Consider the following 17,688-nt stretch of genomic DNA (forward strand, 5'->3'; position numbering starts at 1 on the left):
TCAAGACATTGAAGAATCTGTGTAAATTTGAAGATGTGAGAGGTATGCCTAATTTATATTCAGATAATACATATATTTGTGGACCATTTTAGAAAGAAAAACAAACCCGTATTGCGCACCCAGTGTTGCAACACTTTGTGAAAACACGCTGCCTTGAACTCTTGCACATGGATCTAATGGGGCCAATGGAAGTTGAGAGCTTGGGTGGTAAGAAATACTCGTTTGTTTGTGTTGATGATTTTTCACGTTTCACTTGGGTAAGTTTCCTTAGGGAAAAATCTGATACTTTTAATGTCTTTAAAAAATTTCATGCCGGGATAACTAATTTGTATGATATGAGAGTGGTTAAAATAAGAACTGATCATGGTAAGGAGTTTGAGAATTCATATTTCACTTCCTTATGCGAAAAGAAATGAATCACTCATGAATTTTCAGCCCCTAAAACTCCCCAACAAAATGGAATAGCGGAAAGGAAGAATCGAACCCTTCAAGAAATGGCTCGGGTCATGTTAAGTTCTAAAAATGTGTCAAAACATTTTTGGGCAGAAGCTTTGAATACTGTGTTCCACATTTCTAACCGTGCTTTTTTAAGGAGTGGATCTACCCTGACATCCTATGAAATCTTTATGGGGAGAAAACCAAACCTCAAATACTTTCATGTCTTTGGTTGTTTTTGTTATGCCCTAAATGATCGTGATCATCTTGCAAAATTTGATTCCAAAAGTGATAAATGTCTATATCTCGGATATTCAATAAATAGCAGGGCGTATTGTGTTTTTAATTTGAGAACTAGAACGACTATTGAATCAATTAATGTTGTGTTTGATGATTGTGCGGATCTGACAAGGGCAATCCAAAGAGGATAGTATTGAAGGACTACTGGATACAAGTGAGCCATCGACCAGCACTGGTGTTGAGACTGGTGTTGAGTCCAGTGAGGCAACACCGGGCACAACACCACCTCTGAACAGAACAGAAGTCATGGAAAATGAAGATGTTGATGATGATGATGTGATAATCGACAGTGGGAGAGATATCCCCAGCAAAATTAAGAAAAATCACACATCATCACATATCATTGGCGAAATACATGATGATGTGCAAACAAAGAAAAAGGAGAAGGTTGACTACCGAAAGATGATAGGATTAGTTTGCATGAGCTCTAAATTTTCCCAGGTAAGTCACTCATGCTTTGTGTCTCTAACTAAACCTAAAAATGTTAATGATGCACTAAAGAATGAATTTTGGGTCAAAGCAATGCATGAAGAACTGGAACAATTTATGTGCAATGATGTCTGGGATTTAGCTCCTAGACCCTCGAATATCAATGTTATTAGATCAAAATGGATTTTCAAAAATAAAACAGACAAATTTGGTAACATTATTCGAAATAAAGCTCGGCTGGTAGTGATGAAACTTAAAATTAATAATTTATTATATGTTAAAACCTGTATTTTAAAATTTAAATTTCATTAAAATTATAAAATTATGTTATTTTAGTATTGTTTGTTTATATTTAATTGTCTTACTAAATATGTTTTATTTTCAGGTTTTCTACGTGTTGGTAAAATAATGATAACTCAAGCTAGAAAATTCAAATGGAGGTGACTCAAACATGTTTGGAATCCTTGAGAAATTATCTACAACTTTGCAGAAGACATGATTGCCTAAAAAGTTCATTAAGATGATCAAATTGTGCAAATATCAAAAGGATGACAAATTTACTTTTACTATGACCAGCATATAGTAAAAAAATCATAACTATTTCAATATTTAACCAAATGAGGTGAACCAAGTGGCCAAATTCATCTACAGACAACCTACACTTGGGTGAATTATTATTTAAGTAGTAGCAAGTTTTTGGCGCCGTTGCCGGGGAGGTATAAATTAAGTTTATATTTGTTAATTATGTTTTATTTATAAGTATTGTGTTGTTTTTTTTGTATGAGTATTTGGAGTCGAAAAAAAAAGTGGTAGACTTATTCGAGTATCTGAAAATAATTTAAACATGGATGATAATTCAAATAATCAAGATAATGATAATAATGATAATAATCAAGAACATGATCAATTAAGAACACTTAGGCACCATATGAACCCTATTAGAACTAGTGCCCCATCTTGTTTAGTTTTTCCTCCTGATGCATCTAATTTCAACTTCAAACCTCAAATTATTCAACTTTTACCAAATTTTCATGGCTTAGATTCTGAAAATCCATATTTGCATCTAAGAGAATTTGAGTAAGTTTGTAACACTTATAATGATCAAAATTGTAGCATGGATATAGTTCGATTAAAGCTTTTTCCCTTTTTCTTTAAAAGATAAAGCTAAAACTTGGCTACAAAATTTAAGATCAAGTTCAATAAGATCATGGGAAGAAATGCAACAACAATTTCTCAAAAAGTTTTTTCTTTCCCATAGAACAAACTCTTTTAAAAGACAAATTACAACTTTTTCTCAAAAACAAGGAGAAACGTTTTATCAATGTTGGGATAGATATAAAGAATTACTTAATACATGCCCACATCATGGTTTTGAAACATGGAGAATAGTTTCTCACTTTTATGAAGGTCTAATACCTAAAGATAGGCAAATGATAGAATTCATGTGTAATGGAACTTTTGAAGATAAAAACCCAAATGAAGCTATGGAATATTTGGATTCATCAGCAGAAATGCTCAAAATTGGGATAATATAGGCACAATAGAACCAACAACAACTAAAAACAATAATTCAAAAAATGGGGGTGATATCTATAATCTTAAAGATGATATAGATATTCAAGCTAAACTTGCATCTTTAGCAAGAAAAATTGAGTCATTAGAAATGAAAAAGAGTGGTCAATTAAAAATTATTCAAGAAATTGTTTGTCATATATGTGATACACATGATTATGCTACAAAAGATTGTCCAACATTACCTTCATTTAAAGAATGTCTCCATGAACAAGCAAATTATGTTAACAATTATAAAAAACCAATACTAGATCCTTTTTCACCATCATATAATCCTGGATGGAAAAATCATCCTAATTTTAGTTGGAGGAATGATAATAATGCACAACCGTCACAACAATTTTTTCAAATAACCAAAATCATCAAGGTTATATTCCTTATGTTACACCTCCAAGAAAAAACTTTGAAGATGTAATTCACGCATTTATCCAAAAGCAAGAGTCTATCAATATTCAAAACAGTCAATCTATGAGTGATCTGAAAGAAACTCTTGCAAAATTTGCATCTGCACTTAATATTCATGAAAAAAGAAAATTTCCATCTCAACCTCAACCTAGTCCTAAAAATCAAAATCAAGAATTAAAAAATGAAAAAATTGATCAAATAAAATCTGTTATTACCCTTAGAAGTGGTAAAATAGTTAATGATCCATATAGTAATGAAAACAAGGATCATTTAAAATCAAAGAGTAAGGATGATAATCCTGATACTTTTGAGAATGATGATACCTTAAATTTTAAGAATAATATGGTGAATGATAAATCATCTGAAATAGTAAATAAGTCAAATAAACCTCCACCATTTCCTCATGCATTAACAAATCATAAAAAAAAAGTGATTCTGATATCTATGAAGTTTTTAAACAAGTGAAGATAAATATTCCATTATTAGATGCTATTAAACAAGTACTTTCTTAGGCAAAATTTTTAAAAGACTTATGTACTGTAAAGAAAAAATTGCATGTGAAGAAAAAAGCATTCTTGGCTGAACAAGTAAGTTATATTCTTCAAAATAATTCTAGTTTAAAATATAAAGATCCTGGTTGTCCAACAATTTCATGTATTATTGGAAAAAATAAAATTAAAAAAGCTTTGTTGGATTTGGGAGCAAGTGTGAATTTACTTCCTTATTCAGTTTATGAAAAACTTAATTTAGGAGAATTAAAACCCACTTCTGTTACTCTCTTACTGGCGGATAGGTCAATCAAAATACCTAGAGGTATTGTAGAAGATGTGTTGGTTCAAGTTGATAAATTCTTATTACTGTTTTCTTGATGGGTATTCGGAGTATTATCAAATACCTATATCATTAGAAGATCAAGAAAAAACTACTTTTACTTGTCCTTTCGGAACTTTTGCATTTTAAAGAATGCCATTTGGTTTATGTAATGCTCCGGCTACTTTTCAAAGATGCATGTTAAGTATTTTCAGTAATATGATTGAAGAATATGTAAAAGTTTTTATGGATGATATAACTGTTTTTGGAAACTCATTTGAAAATTGTCTTAAAAATCTAGAAGAAGTATTAAAAAGATGTGAAGAAAAAAATATTGTTTTAAATTGGGAAAAATGTCATTATATGGTTAAATTTGGGATTGTTTTAGGACATGTGATATCTGAAAAAAGGACTTGAAGTTGATAAAGTCAAAGTTGATGTTATTGCTAATTTAACATCACCAAAAACGGTCAAAGAAGTTCGATCATTCCTGGGTCATGCATGATTTTGTAGAAGGTTTATAAAAAATTTCAGCATAATATCTAAACCAATTTCAAATTTTTTAAGAAAAGATACACAATTTGAATGGACTCAGAAATGTGAAAATGCTTTTAAAAAAAATTATTAATCTTTTAGTTACATCACCTATTTTACAACCTCCAGATTGGTCTTTACCATTTGAATTAATGTGTGATGCAAGTGATTATGCTATAGGAGCTGTGTTAGGACAAAGAAAAGAAGGAAAACCTTATGCAATCTATTATGCTAGTAGAACCTTAAATAGTGCCCAAATAAATTATTCAACTACTGAAAAAGAATTACTTTCAGTAGTATTTGCATTAGATAAGTTTCGATCTTATTTAATTGGTTCTACTACTATTGTTTACACAGATCATTCTGCCATATAATATTTATCAAATAAACAAGATGTTAAGCCAAGATTAATACGGTGGATTTTATTGTTACAAGAATTTGATATTATAATTAAAGATAAAAAAGGAAAAGAAAATGTTGTAGCCGATCATTTATCTAGAATAATGACTGAATCATCTCATAATGAAATACCAATAAATGAAAATTTTCCAGATGATCAGTTGTTTTATGCTACTATTATGTCCTGGTTTGCTAACATTGTAAATTTTCTTATGACAAATAAAATGCCTTCTCATTGGAATTCACAGGATAAGAATAAATTCTTGATAGAAGTTAAAAAAATTTATTGGGATGATCCTTAATTATTTAAGTATTGTCCTGACCAAATTTTTCGACGATGCATACCCAACAATGAAGTAAGTAATGTTATTAAATTTTGTCATTCTGAAGCATGTGGAGGTCATTTTTCATCCAATAAAACAGCTACAAAAATCTTAAAATGTGGATTTTATTGGCCGTCTGAAAGGGGATCGGTTACGGTGACCGGAAGCGCAACGGAAGTTAAAAATTTTGATTTTTCATGAAGAAATTTTCGGCCACCTCATGATATTGTGTAGCAAATACAATAAAACATCAAAAATCATACATAGGGTGTTTTAGAATTTACCTATCAATCTCAAGAGATTGATGAATGGCACCAACCAAGTTGTAAACAACTTGGCTCTTCAAGGATGACAAGTCTACAAGCTCTCATTCCTTCAAAAATTAGGCCCACCACTTGCTAGGTAAATCCACTCTTAATTTGCACTAGAAAATTAAGAGGATTTTTCAAAGAGAAGTGAGTGTTTTCAACAATTGAAGAACACAAAAAAATGAGAGAAAAAGTTGCAAAATTTTGGCCAAGTAGTATGTTGAATGAGGGAGGATGAGTTGTCTTGGTAGTACAAAAAGTTGATCCAAAAAAATTGCATGCCATGCAATATTTTAATCAAAAGTATTCACACCCCTTCACCTCTCAAACATGCAAAACCTAGTGGGCTTGTAACATTTACAAAGCACGTGAACTATTTAAATTTGTCTCAAACATATTTGAGCCCATTTATAGTTTACTTGATTTTACTCAAGCCTACTAGTTAAATAATTATTTCTAATTGGGCTCTACAAGGCCCAATGGTATTTAATTAATTCAACACTTGAATTAATTTAATTATTTGGACTCTACTAGGCCCACTAGTGTTAAATCAATTCAACACTTGAATTAATTTAATTTAGTCCATAATAATGTTTATGAAAATCACAATTTTCAAGTATATTATTCACTAGGCCTATTTTTAATTTAGGAACACATTCATAAATTAAAAATTACATTTCTCTCATAGAAGTCATACTTCTATTTTTCTCTACGCTTATAAACTCATTTATAAGCCGTTCAACACATTGAACTATTTTTACTTCTCAACGGGATCTAGAAAGCTAGTACTTGTGTGGCCCTCAATGGTTCATTGATACAACTAGCCGTGGGTTCACATCTCCATGTGATTCGGACTAAACATGTCCTTATATGAGCATACCCCAATTGCTCCATTCTTACTTATCAACTCCTTGATAACAAGAACGTCAGAACTTAAGTCTGATAGTACCCAACCAATCATGTTAAACGCCTAGCAGCATCGCTTACATGATTCCCTAGGTATCAAATGATAGTGTCTGCAAGAACCATTCAATTATGGTTAGCGTACAGTACGGTCCCTTCAACTCATATATCCCGACCGATTCGACAACCATTGGTTTATCGAGAGTTGTCAATGAATCGATACTATGTGTCATGTCGTAGTTGCATCGATGGTGTAATCTATGAAACCTTTTTCATAATTATCACCATACTCTGATCAGAGATTTCAAACTACATATACATGAAAAACACATAGGATATTCATACCCGTAGGTAAGCGGTGAATCCCCGACTACAATGCATCGACTCCTATATGTTTTGAAAGAACACCCAACCTTGCCACCTGATGACCCCATGAGAGTCGGTAAACAAGTCAAAGTGTAATTCTAGCACATAGAGTCTCAATGTTGTCCCGGGTCATAAGGACTAATGGTGTACAACCATAAACTAGGACTTTTCCACTCGATAAGTGAGAACCTCTTGGAAAGTCCTTTATGGAGGGTTGTTCAGTGCACTCTACCAGGAGCACCTATCTGCATGCTCGGACATCACAATGTCCCCTACCAATGAAACATGGTACTCACATTGCAGATACTAGTCTCGAACTCGAGCGGCCTATATCCTTCTTAGTGGCGGCTGAATCGACTAGGAACTATTTAAAATATACAGTATTACAAATATGAGTTTCATGATACTCATCATATGAGCATCTCATATTCTTTCTACTATTTGTATATTCAAAGACTTTATCTATGCAACTAGCATGTGTATACAGATAAAGAAGTGCCAAAATAATAAATTCAAATATTATTAAAATAAAGACTGTTTATACATAGAGTTTAATCATGAACCCTCGGCCAACACTTGGCTCGACGGGCACCTACTCTAACACCGTCTTTATTCAAAGATACGCATTTATTTTGCAAATCTTGTGAAAACTGTCAGAAGATGAGATCAATTTCAAAACGAAACATGATGCCTTTAAATCCAATCATAATTATTGAAATATTTGATAGTTGGGGGATAGATTTTATGGGTCCATTTCCATTATCTTTTGGATATACGTACATTTTAGTCGCTGTTGATTATGTTTCAAAATGGATTGAAGCAATTGCATGTAGAACTAATGATCATAAAGTTGTTATAAAATTTTTGAAAGAAAATATTTTTAGCCGATTTGGAATACTTAGAGCAATAATTAGTGATGGGGGAAGTCATTTTATAAATAAATCATTTTCTTCTTTGTTAAGAAAATATGGCATTACACATAAAGTTTCTACCCCATATCATCCTCAAAGTAATGGTCAAGTTGAACTTGCAAATAGAGAAATAAAACAAATTTTAGAAAAAACAGTTAATCCAAATCGAAAAGATTGGTCTTTAAGATTAACTGATACATTATGGGCATATAGAACTGCATTTAAAACATCATTAGGGATATCACCATATAGGTTAGTTTTTGGTAAGCATTGTCATTTACCGGTTGAACTTGAACATAAAGCTTATTGGACAATTAAAGCATTTAATATTAATTTAGATGATTCATCTAAATTAAGAAAATTGCAAATAAATGAACTTGAAGAATTAAGAAATGATGCATATGAAAATTCAAAGATTTATAAAGATAAAACTAAAGCCTTTCATGATAAAAATATTATGAAAAAGTCATTTGAAATTGGACAAAAAGTTTTGCTTTATAATTCTCGTTTGCATTTATTTTCAGGTAAACTAAGATCGAGGTGGTCAGGACCATTTATAGTCAAATTTGTTTATCCTCATGGTGCTGTTGATATTGAAAATCCTAAAAATAATGACGTGTTTAAAGTTAATGGGCAAAGACTTAAGCCTTTTATAGAAAATGAAATTCTTAATAATGAGTTTATGCCTTTATATGATCCACAATAGCTGTTTGATAATTTCATTTTGTTTTGCAGATTCTAGTTCATTTCCCAGTTAAGTGACGGATAACGGTACTCCGTGACTGTTTAAGTCGGTTTCTTCAGTTTTCCCAAAATAATTGAAATATATATAATAATAATAATATGGATGTGTGTATTATGAATCTTCGTAAATATTTTGCTTGTTTACCTGATAATGCGTTGAAAAAAATTTATAAAGCTAGATGTGAGCGACTAAGGTTGATGATGTCATATGGCATACCGAATGATGTCCGTTTGATAATTGAAGCAAAAGTCCGATTGGTTGGGGAAGCAAGTGAATTAATAATAAGACATATGCCAGGATTTGGTAAAAGCACATATGCCAAAAAGCGAAGAGCTAAACGTATAGGTGGATGTCATAAATGTGCAAGGTGAACTTGTAAGGGAAAATGCAAAAATGTTGGAATGACATCAATGAATAGAGAAGATAAAATTTTATTCATTAAGAATGGTCTGAGTAAAGAGCCTTTGGATAATTTTCTAGAGGTTCTTGATACGCATTCTAGTGGGTACGTGCAAAATGAACTTCTTAATCTATGGTGGCAATTTCAACAGGAGGAATATCAATATGGACGGTGGAATCAGCCTTACAAAGATCCTACTGTAGTAACGCATATCTGTTTAGATAAGTAAATATATATGCACAATTTCGTCTTGGGAATCTGACGTTAAAAGACCATGTTTGCCAATTTATAAGAAAATTGGATGGGAAGCATATCCTCGACTCATAGAAGGCGTTGAAGCCGTTACTGAACGTAAAATCAAAGGAAGATGTGAGCCACAATCACAACTACGCTGTATATATTTGTTTTAATTTTGTCATTTTTATTTTCTTTTAATAATAATAATTTCTTGTTCAAATATTGACTTTTGGCATGTTACGCTTATAAATTCATATGCTGTGATCTAACAATTACAAAAAACATATTTCTCAACATGTCAACGTCCACGGTAAGTAAAATCAAAAATATTTGTGTATTTTGTGGATCTAGTGCAGGAAAAGATTCAATTTATGAAGAAGTAGCAGAAAATCTTGTAATAACACTTGCTAAAAAAAAGATTCATTTGGTATATGGTGGTGGTGAAGTTGGCCTCATGGGAAAAGTTGCAAAGGCTGCGCATGCAGGTGGATGTGAAGTTTTAGGCATTATTCCGATGACCTTTGCCAATTTTACAGGACCAACAATAGGAGAAGAAATGAAAGTGGACAACATGTATGAACGAATTACTCAAATGATTGAACATTCAGATGCTTTCATTGCTTTGCCAGGAGGTTTCGGTACTTTGGAAGAAATATTTCATACTGTTTGTTGGGCACAATTAAATATCCACAATAAGCCAATTGGTTTATTAAATGTTAACAATTATTATGATAAACTGTTACGTTTCTTGATGATGTTGTGGAACATGGATTTATTTCATTAGCTTCGCGAATGATGTTAGTTTCTGCTACAAGTGAAGGTGAACTTATTGATTTACTGCAAGGATTTAGTCATGAACCAGATCCATCCTTATCTCAACTTAATTGGCCAACATCCAAAAGTAAGAAAAGAAAATTCATGTGATGCTAAACTTGTGATTCAACGGCATGTTTTAATGTTTTTCTTTAAGGTATGAATAATTTCTTCTTCTTCTCCTCTTAGTTTTTTTATATAAAAATTAAAATATATACTTATATATAGTAATAATAATAATAATTTTTAGTTCAATGTCGAGTAAGGTGTCAGTAAAATGCACCTGAGACGTATTAGTTAATAATTATTGGAAAATCACAATATACTAGATTTTAATATTCATTATATTCAAAATACAGACTAAAAGAAAAATTAGTTTTTCATATGTACCAATTTATTTATATATTTTGATCAATTAATATAAAATATATAATAGATGTGTTCATATATATATATATATATATATATAATTGTATGTGTTTTCAAATAAAATAATTTCTAAAATTTTTATGAGAATATAGTTAAAAGATATGGTTTGTATGGTTGTTAACATGTATAATTGAAAGAATTCTTTTGTAAAAGTATAATATATACTCACACATCTTTTGTGAGTGAGTGGTGAAAAATGAGAAAACAATTTATAAACTTTTATTGATTATTAAAAAATGGTTAATTACAAGAATATAACTCCCCTAAAAAAAATATTTATTAAAAAAAGAAAAAAAAAAGAGAAGTAAATATATAACGGATTGCAAAATACTTTATTCATTGTAATTTTTTTTTTTAGATTTGATTGATGTATCTAAAAACACCAATATTGTGTTAAAAAAAAAACAAAAAAAACAAAAAACAAAAAACAAACAAACAAAAAGATTTGTTTGTGCTAGTTATTTAAAAAAAAACAATAAAAAAAAAATAAAAAAGGGGGATTTTATTCTTTGTAAATTTTCCTATTTTGTTTTCAATATTAGTTTATTTAATTGTCTGCTTTAATACTTAGCCTTTTTCAATGAGAGTTAATATTCATTCAATTCCATGAGTGAAAACTAGCTATTTCTTAAACATTTTGACCTGAAAGAATATATGGAGTTGAGGCTTTTACAATAATATTCTTGATATTATACATGTTATGGTGGGTGGTGTGAATTATCTTTTTGACTATATTATTATAAAAAATTTAAAAATTTTAAAAAAATTATATATATATATATATATATATATTGTTACTTTATATATTATGTGAAAATAAGAATAATAATAAAAACACATCTAATTATATATTATTATATTAAACGAAAATATATATATATATATAAATCGGTATATGATTTTGTTTTTAATGAATATGTTTGTATTTGAATATCTAAAAGGAATAAATAATCTAGGTTGTGATTTTCCGATAAAGTTTATTACTAAGGGACTAGTAATAAGATAGTGTGGGGTGTGATGAAACTTAAAATTAATAATTTATTATATGTTAAAACCTGTATTTTAAAATTTAAGTTTCATTAAAATTATAAAATTATGTTATTTTAATATTGTTTGTTTATATTTAATTGTCTTACTAAATATGTTTTATTTTCATGTTTTCTACGTGTTGGTAAAATAATGATAACTCAAGCTAGAAAATTCAAATGGAGGTGACTCAAACATGTTTGGAATCCTTGAGAAATTATCTACAACTTTGCAGAAGACATGATTGCCTAAAAAGTTCATTAAGATGATCAAATTGTGCAAATATCAAAAGGATGACAAATTTACTTTTACTATGACCAGCATATAGTAAAAAAATCATAACTATTTCAATATTTAACCAAATGAGGTGAACCAAGTGGCCAAATTCATCTACTGACAACCTACACTTGGGTGAATTATTATTTATGTAGTAGCAGGTAGCTCGAGGATACACGCAGGTTGAGGGGGGTGGATTTTGATGAAACCTTTGCTCCTGTAGCCCGAATTGAGTCTGTCCGACTGTTGCTTGCCATAACATGTTACATGCGCATCAAGTTGTATCAAATTGACGTTAAAAGTGCTTTTTTAAATGGAACTTTGAAAGAAGAAGCATATGTGAGTCAACCAAAAGGATTTGAAGACCCACACCACATGGACCACGTCTACAAATTAAAGAATGCACTGTATGGACTGAAACAGGCTCCACGAGCATGATATGATAAGTTGGCAGATTATTTGATCAATTTGGGCTTCAAACGAGGTGAAGTTGATAAAACCCTTTTCATTCAAAAGCTCAAATATGATATTTTGATATGTCAAGTGTATGTAGATGACATTATTTTCGGTGCCTCATCTCAAACACTTGTTAATAACTTTGTTGAGCGCATGTCATCACAGTTCGAAATGAGCATGATAGGTGAATTAAACTTCTTCCTTGGTTTACAAGTAAAACAACTGCATGATGGTATTTTTATGTGTCAATCCAAGTATGCCAAGAATTTGATTAAAAGTTTTTCAAACGACAATTCTAAGCATATGAATACTCCCATGGGGTCAAGTGAAAAACTTTCTAAAGACGATGTTGCCGACGGTGTTGACAACACCATTATCGCAGCATCATTGGTAGTATTTTGTACTTAACTGCGACTCGCCCCGATATCATGTTCAGTGTGTCTGTGTGCTAGGTACCAAGCAAACCCAAAAATATCACACCTAAAAGTTGTGAAATGTATACTGAGATACATCCTAGGTACACTAGAATTAGGTTTGTGGTATACTCAAGAGACTAACACAAATTTGGTAGGCTTTTCTGATGCTGACTAGGCTAGAGATCTAGATGATAGGAAGAGCACTTTGGGTGGTTGTTTCTATCTAAGCAATAACCTAGTGTCATGGTCTAGTAAGAAACAAAATTGTGTATCTCTATCCACTAATGAGTCTAAATATGTAGCAGCAGTTAGTTGTTGCTCACAACTTGTCTGGATGAATCAAATGGTTGAAGATTATGGTTTTCACAGCGATGCAATGAATTTTTACTGTGACAATTCAAGTGCTATAGACATTTCTAAGAATCCTGTTCAACACTCTCTAACAAAACACATAGACATAAGGCATCATTTTATTCGAGATTTGGTTGAAAAAGGAATCATTCGACTGGAATTTGTTAGGACCGAGAATCAATTGGCTAACATATTCACGGAACATTTAGATTTTGAGAGATTTTCCAATCTTCGGAAGTCTCTCAGTATGTGTTTCAATAATCACACACATGTTGTCATTGGTGTTGCCAACACCAGTCACAACACCAGTTTCGCATGTCTATTTTTAGGATGCTAGGCTACTGCATAATCATAACCATCCTATTTATCTGTGTAAAGGTTGAACAGTGAAGGCAATGACTGAAACGTACTATCTGAGTGTTCATACTTCCAAACAAATGTTGAGGAATAAAATGTGCTCAATCCAAGGCATCGAGTAACTGAGGATATTCATGGAAATCATGATCTGGTCTAATGAGAAAAAGTGACTTGGAAAATGAGAAGCATAAGAAGAAAAACAGAAAAGAGGTAAATAACAAAAAAATTTGTTTAGAAGAAAATGGAAAAAGCTAACTAGAGGAGTCCATTGAAGACCGTTCTTCTAGTGTGGGAGCTACCACTTCTAAGTTAAAATAGTAATGAAAAAAGCTACCTAGGGGAGTCTATTGAAGACCGTTCTTCTACGGTGGGAGCTACCATTTCTGAATCAAAAGAAAATTTTTATGGAAGTTTGAATAAAACTCAGTGGTGTTGCCAGGAGGTGTTGCCAACACTATGTTCAGACACAACACAATTTATACACTGCCTGACATTTTGATAATTCATCATATTGAACGCATATTTTAGGACATGCATATTGTTTTTCGTGAATCCATCATGTGCAGTGACATATCAGTCTTGACTCATAACGGTTGATGAAAATCCTGATTACCTAAATTTTGAATATGTGTGACTACTTGTGTTAGTGGCTTATAATTGACGTGGGTTTTTAATTGGATAAACTTTTGAAATGTTTCTAGAATTGAATAGAATCAAAGTACCGTTTGAAGGAAGGGCGGAATAGCAATTGTGTAAACGGGTAAATTCAGAATTGTTACCGTTGGGCCTAGAGGAATCTGTTCCATTTTTTTACCGTTACTGTGCGGTTTTTGCCAATCCCAAAAAATTTTTTTACCGTTGCAGCTAGGGTTTTTTTACTCAATATTATGATTCTTATGCGAATTATCGTTTCTTGCTTTCTTTTTTGATTTTCCGAAATCAATCCTCATCTCCTTCGCTGTTAATCATGTTATCTTTAGATTTATAATTTTACTTTCTCTCTGATAAAATGGCACATAAACAATTTGATCCTCAGGATATCCGCAGTGAAATGGCTGCGAGTCGTGATGTTCCTCCCTCTGCCTCAACACCACCATCAACAGCCCCTTCTGATGATAACCCTCTACAGATTGTGGTTGCTGATCCAGAGCCCATCCCACTGGAGGAAATTGCTCCAGGAGAACCTGAAAATCCTTGGGATGCAGACAATCCACGTGATTATGAGGCTTATCGACAGGCCTTTCCTCCACAACCTCCAAATTATCGAAGACGCTCAAAGTGACAGGCAGGATACAGTCCCGATATTTCTGCTCCTAAGAAACCACACATTGCCACCTATTTCACACTCGATCCGGATTTTTCATCAGGGGACGACTCCAATGATGAAAACTTTGAGTTGGTTGCTCGTAAGAAGTCTACTGTTACTCAAAAGGCATCCGCTTCCGCTTCTACCTCTGCTGTTCCATCGGAGAAATCTCCTGATCCTCCGCAAGAGGTGTACTTTTCGTCTGAAGATGAACAATCTCTGGCTGATTTTCTGAACAGCTTGTGAGACACCAAGAAGGGAAAGGAGTCGGTACCAGAAACTTCCGAGAGGATGCCACCAGTTTCCGAGTCTGTGTCTGAAGCAGAGAACTCTGATGAAAACTCAGAATGATTAGCTGAGTCTGTGGAAGATGTTGAAGCAACTGTGCACGGTGTTGAGCCAGTGTTTGACAACCCTGACGCGGAGGACTACGATCTTACTACTTCTTTCTCCTCCAAATTTTACTCTGAGTCTGCTGTAGCTCAATGGTGCATGTATGCACATAGAGAATTCATGGAGGAGCGAAATATTGATTTTGAAGCATACGGGAAATACAACTTGACCACCTTCCTCTAGTCCCGAAGTTTAAGTTCAACGGTCAATTCAGTCCTGCCTTATGCTCGGAAGCCAATCCTAGAATTCTACTGTAATCTGACCTCCAGTGTTGGAGATGGTGGATCTGCAAAGTATGGGAGGGTGTTTGTCCGAGACACCATTTATGATTTCTCTCCCTACACCATCAATAAGTTTTACACCACTCCTGAGGCTGATGATGAGGATGATCTCCCACACATTGACGAAATTACTTCTATTCTAACAGGGGGACTCATCACGAAATTTCCAAGCCGTCCAAAGCGTCTTGCAGCGGCCAACTTGACATCATTTTACTCTGTCCTTCACAAGACTGCTGTTCGCAACTGGACTCCCTCATCCAACACAACTGTGGTTACCAGACCACAAGCGTTTACCCTGTTTACCATTGGCATGGGCCGTAACTTCAATTTTGAAAAATTGGTGTTCACCACTGTTCTTCAATTTGCAGAAGGAGAAATGAAATCCACAAAGCTTTCCTTTCCCTCTTTGATTTTTGGTATACTGGAGTCTCAGGGATTTGTTAAAGAAGCTGAGGAACAGTTGATACACATTGGGGAATCACTCGAAATCTCCCCTGCCTACTTTAAAGGGAATAGAATTTTAGATCTCCCCTGGTCTGCTACGGATGCTGCCCCGATGGGTGGGAACAATGCTCCTTTATCTGCTACTGGTGTTGCCCCTGGTGTTGGCAACACTGCACCCTCTTCATCATCCACCCCTGAAGGATTTATCTTGCTTACCACTTCAGAGGTCCAAGCACAAATTGCGTTTGGACTCCAGTAAATTCAACAGACACATGACACTATTACCTCTGTCCTTCAGCAGATTACCCAGGCCAAGACAACCATTGCCTATCATGAAAATCTGATCGCAGAATATCAGCTGCTTCTTGAGGTTGGATTGCATTCTGGTCAAAAAGGAAAAGATGATCGTCCTCACCACATGGGAGATGGAGATACTGCTGGGGATGACACTATAGAAGATGGAGATACTGTTGGGGATGACACTGCTGTGGACTGACTGATTTTTTATTTCTTTCATTTTTTTTCTTGCTCTTAGGTTTTCTCTCTCATTGCTCTAGTTGCTTAATTCCTGGTGGTTTATGTCTTGCTCCCTTGCGCTTGAGTAATGCAGTTCGATTTCTCTTGTTTATGTGTTGTGTGATTGTGTTGACAATACCGTCAACAACACTACTAGATTCAGGGGGAGAGGCAACTTTGTAACTCAGGGGGAGCTATACGCTAAAAACTCAGGGGGAGATTATTTTAGGAATTTTTGTCCAGAAATGTAAAAAGGGGGAGATTGAAAGGAATATTGTATTCCTATTTAATCTATACTTCATTTAAATGAGATATTATGATTTTGCATTTCTAGACTAATCTAAAGTGATTATATGATAGAATATACTCCATGTATTTGAATTGAAGACTTATCTCTAAGATTTGATATCTTAGCCTAACATAGAGATCAATTTCTAATAAACTGTTTACTTTCCTTGATTATAGGATCTTGAGCATCTATGGAAAGAGATTGAGAAAAGAAAAAGAAATATATAAAAAGGGAATAAGGAGAGAAGAAGATTTGAGACGATTACAACTGAGAAAAAGAGCATCGCTGCAGGACCCTCCTTGGAGCTGAAGGTTTCGGTGCAAAGTCGTTTGTGTGATTGACTCACGTCACAACCGTGTTGATGATCGGTGTTTCCATTACTCAAGAATAACACTGACGCAGAGTGTTGATCGAAAAGTGGTTTTCGATTAGTTTCAAGAAATACGTTGTTACTTTATGCATCTAGTTTTTATATGATTAGTTTCGATGCATCTTTAGTTCCTTGGAGTGTCAAAGAATTTGATTTTGTTATTTTTCACTAGGATTGGTTTGGTGTAAACGTTTTTGCGTATTTTACTAGTGAAATTTTTGCCATGAGGCATCGCACAAGTATTCGTACTTGTGCATGATTGAAAGTTTGGTCTCTGCTTATTTATTGCAATTATACCTATTTCTTTAACAAATAATTTCCGCTGCAGTGTTGTGTACTGGTATTAACAACACCTTAGCACAACACCAAAATTCTGAGATATCAATTACTGAATATTTTCTGTAAGTTTATTAGCAACAGCACTTTCACATCCAAAATTAATTAGTTACTTAATTTAAATTTAAAGTTTCTTATTTCATATTTTATTGGATTAAATTGTTTGGTTTTACTTAAGTGATTAAAAAATTATGCTAATTGAGCATTAGTCTATGTGAGACCGACTCGACTCCAATTCAACTATATTACAACTTGATCTTGTTAGTTTTTCTCAGCTGAATTCATCGATCATTTCTCAATCATAATAATGCAATTAGGGATAAGAAAACAGTTAATATAGATCGAGATGATGAAAGTATTCAATAAAGTTATAGGAGAATACTGTTGGTCTCACGTACGGTATTTTGAGATGATAAATATGAAAATAAATAATAAATTGGACACCAAGATTTACCTGAAAAACCCCTAAAAATTATTAGGGAAAAAACCACGGGTAAGATGAAAAGATTTCCACTATAATATTTTATGGGGACAAATTACGTTTTTGGTCCT

General features: G+C 33.0%; 1 non-coding gene across 1 annotated transcript; it reads right to left on the minus strand.

Moving 5' to 3' along the window:
- Positions 1 to 2,425: 2,425 nt before the first annotated feature.
- On the minus strand, positions 2,426 to 2,536 carry LOC142538137 (small nucleolar RNA R71). The gene has a single exon (XR_012818676.1). It is a non-coding gene; the product is annotated as a small nucleolar RNA R71 (small nucleolar RNA).
- Between the last annotated feature and the right edge of the window lie 15,152 nt (positions 2,537 to 17,688).

This window comes from Primulina tabacum, chromosome 2 (genome assembly GCF_025594145.1).
Source record: "Primulina tabacum isolate GXHZ01 chromosome 2, ASM2559414v2, whole genome shotgun sequence".
NCBI lineage: Eukaryota > Viridiplantae > Streptophyta > Magnoliopsida > Lamiales > Gesneriaceae > Primulina > Primulina tabacum.